This window comes from Meleagris gallopavo, chromosome 1 (genome assembly GCF_000146605.3).
Source record: "Meleagris gallopavo isolate NT-WF06-2002-E0010 breed Aviagen turkey brand Nicholas breeding stock chromosome 1, Turkey_5.1, whole genome shotgun sequence".
Classification (NCBI taxonomy): domain Eukaryota; kingdom Metazoa; phylum Chordata; class Aves; order Galliformes; family Phasianidae; genus Meleagris; species Meleagris gallopavo.
In genome coordinates, this window is record NC_015011.2 from 137,315,122 (window position 1) to 137,319,175 (window position 4,054).

Genomic DNA, 4,054 nt, shown 5'->3' on the forward strand with positions numbered 1-4,054 from the left:
CTGTTATTTCTAATAGAGATTTGACTAACCCACTGCTTAGTATTACTTACAGTGGAGAATTCCCAGCCCTCCAAGATGATCTAGGCTCTTCTGAGGCACTGTGCTTACCAGTGGATAAATCAGTCTTTCCTAAGGTCTGTATTTGGAATTTAAGTTCATTGGGTCTTCTGTAAAAGTAGATGTGGTTTGAAGCTTTCTGCCTCTTCTTCTTTTAATTAGTGTGCTTTTGTATAATTACAGGCATGACCTATTTTCTCTAAAATAAATGATTACAGTAGAGTCTTACCTCCCCATGTTTTCTTGGCCTGTGATTACTCTCCCTTCTGTCCAATTGATCACATTTTGGAAGTGTGGTGCTCAAAGCTGCACGTAGTATTCTATTTGTGACCAGATCAGAGTTGGAGATTATGTTCACGTGTCTTACTAATGATACACTTGTTTGTACATAAACATTAGGATATTTTTTCCAAGAGTACCACATTGTTGACTCATGCTGAGTTCATGATTATTATAACTGCCAAATCTATTTCTACAGAGCTTCTGTTAAGCTTATCTTTCCCCAGATTTTGTTTATGCAGTTGAGTATTCCTGACTAATCTTGGAACTCAGCGCTGACCTTAGTTGAATTGCTGCTGCAGAGCAGCAACTCTGCAGAGACTTGCAGGGCAAAAAATTAGTTTTGTGCGTAGCCTTTTGCATTGTGGTATTATCTGCATCTTTCACGTGAGTCGGTATTTTCATTGCCAGTATTTCTCTGCTGGATGAATGAATGTACCAAATGTTATGCATATTTCTAACCTTTTTTTAATCTAAGTATCAACAGTTTGTGTTAAATCATGCTTTTTTTTCTGGCTTGCTTATGAGAATATCTTGAATAACAGTATCAAAAGTTTTTCCAAGGTCAAGATAAAAAAAAACAAAAACTTCCTCTAGGTAAAGATCATTGTTTTTCAGCACCCAAGCATCCTACCACCTGCATATTTATCTTTATTACTGGACAGTCTTCATCCCTTTTTTTCTTCCGTAAGAATTGATATTTTTAATCAATTTTTATTGTAGGAACTTCTTTATTGTGAGAGTAACAGAGCAGTTGTACCAGGCTGCCCAGAGAGTTTGTGGAGTCTCCTTCTCTGGAAATATTCAAGACTTGCCTAGACGCTTTTCTGTGCCACCTATTGTAGGGAACTTGCTTAGCAGGGAGGTTGGAGTAGATGACCTACAGAGGTCCTTTCCAAACCCTACGATTCTGTTGTTCTCAAATTAATGATGGAAAAAGTGAGTGGCTCCATACAAATGCTGTCTCCTAGGTCTGTCTTGGCAGCCTTTTCCCAATCATCCGGGCAGTTCACTCTGCTCAGCCTCTCCCACTGAGTGCAGGCCAGAGAGGAGATGTCTAGAACTGCTCGGAAGAGTAGCCAGACAAACCTTTCTGACCTATGTATTGCTTTAGCAGCTGTACTTCTGCTCCTGTTCTTGTCAAGTTGAAGTACATGCTTGTTAAGATGACCACAAAATGTTTGCATGTTGGGAAGAAGAGGGTTCTTGAAGACCTGTGTATTTAATTGTTGATTTTCATTAGTGTTATTATTTTGCTCTTTTCAAAAGAGATGAGGGGCCATGGAGTCCTAAAACAATTGACACTGGTTTGTGCTACAGACAGCTTTATCTTTTTTCTTTTTTCTCTCCCCTCTCCCTTCTGAAATGCTGAAGAAGCTGGAGAACAAGCAGAGTTGTTGTTAAATAAATCATACGTATAAAGCTTGCCTAACTTCATTAGCCCACCAGACCTAGCTAGTCTCTTTTTAAAAGTTGTTTTTAGTAACGTCTGTTAATTGGGAGGAAAGCTCTTTTTTAATTAATGATTCAGCATCCTTCTTCTCAGGGTTCGGGTTTTTTTCTACTTTCAGTTACTTTTTTTTTTTTTTTTCCATCAGAATTTTGATCTGAGGATCCTGCTGCTGTTCTCTTTTGGTCTTGCTTTATTTAGGGCTTTATTGTTTGACTGCAGTATTGTGTTGCTTTGTTGTCTTCCTTTTAGGTGATGTGGTTTTGTGGAACCAAAAAGCTGACCAGCACAAATGATTTGAGAGGGATCTTCACCAAACATTGTTCACCTGGAAATTATTCTGCTGACCATGTTAGCCTTTCTGTTCTAGCTTTAAAATCCATGGTGGCTGTACTAAATCCTGAATATCTACATCCATAGAAGCCCCTGTATTTCACTGAAAAAATAAAGAAAGGCAGTACAGCTTCTGGAAAGTTTTCTTTAGGAAACTCATAGTTAGTGGAAGTGTACATTTTACTGTTTTTACCAAGTGAATTAAAAAACTCTTGACAACATCTTCTTCTGTATTATTTCAGTTTTTTGATAAATTATTTTCTTCTGAAATAGAATCAAAATCTTCTGACAGCAATACAGTATTTTCAGCCTTCCATGTATAAGATGCTTATGACTCTTCTGAAATTCAGGATTCCTTCGCTAATACATTTGAAAAGCTGTATTTAAGAAACTTAGCAAAACTTAGATCATATATCAGTTGTTCTAAATGTCTGCCAAAATCCAGTTTGGATTTTGAAATAAGCATCAAAAGCTGAAAAAGCTTTCATTCCCTTATGTCCATTATCTTAAAGTTTAAAGTAAAAAAAAAATGCTTTCACATTAAAGTAGTGAAGTACAGTGTTACTCGTTGTGAATGTCTTGGCATTTTCCATTAATTTGACTGTTTTCTTGTTAGAGTGGAAGGAAGGAAGGAAGAAAGCAAGGAAGGAAGGACCAAAGTATATTTAATCTCTGATATTTGATTTTTTTTTATTTAGTGTCTTAGAGATCCAGGTAACTACAAACAAAAACACTCCCCTCACTGTCCATTTTTACTGAAACCATCATAATGATTATTAATGCAGCTGTCCTAAACGGAACAGAAAAGTAATGGTTTGCTAGTACAAAAATGAAATTGCATTCAACTGAATTCTGATTTAGAAATTGTTAGCAGTTAAAGCTTTTTTGCAAATTAAGCATAGGATTTTGCTTGCTCAAAATTTGGAGATACAGAAAGATTTTTTGCTTTGCTTCAGATTGTCTTTAACCTTGAGTAAGGGATGAAGGTTTTTAGACAACTTTGTTTCATTTTTAAAATAACCTGCTATGATCAGTTAAAGATAATGTGTCTCTTAACCATAAATCCATCTATGACCATCATTTCCCATAGTTTTCTATGGTTCCGCTTTTATTTGAAATACTGCTGCCCTAAAATCATAGCACACACAACTGCAGAGCATCTTACATACAAATATACAGCATTCTTCTGCTGACACCAGGTGTTGAAAGTAAAAAATGTAATGCATTATGTATTCAGAAGCACGCTTTTGTTAGCTGAGAGTTATCTGGAAGTAAATGGTAAGCAAGTGAAAGTTTGTCATTTCACAATACTTCAAGTGATCTGTTTTTAAAATAGATGTTCACATGTTGGAAATCGGAAGTGATCTATTCATTAGCCATTTTTTCAAGCCATATCAAACAAGACAACATTAGATTCTTGTATGGTTTCTCTCTTTCCTATGCCTTTATTAGTACAGCTAGTATAACTCTTGTTGATTAGATTTATTTTTTTTTTTAATTAGCATCAATAAGTGATTATTTGCTTAACACAGAAGTAAAATTAATTGAGATTTCCAGATGTCCCTACATACTTGCTGCCAACTCAAGAACAAATGGTGTTCAGGATAGTAACATGTTTGTGTACTTAGAGATTAGAAGCTGCTATAGATTGCTGTACCGAATGATGTTCAGGCAGGGGGATAGAATTGATTCATTCAATTTATTCAAGAACTGATTTCTTCAAGAACTGTAAATATAACACTTTACCATCAACTGGATCTGAACAGCTCTTTAATAATGTTAAGTTTTTTACAGAGAGAGAGGTGAGGTGCTGGAACAGGCTGCCTAGAGAGGTTGTGGGCGCCCCGTCCCTAGAGGTGCTCAAGGCCAGATTGGATGGGGCTCTGAGCAGCCTGGTCTAGTATTAAATGTGGAGGTTGGTGGCCCTGCGTGTGG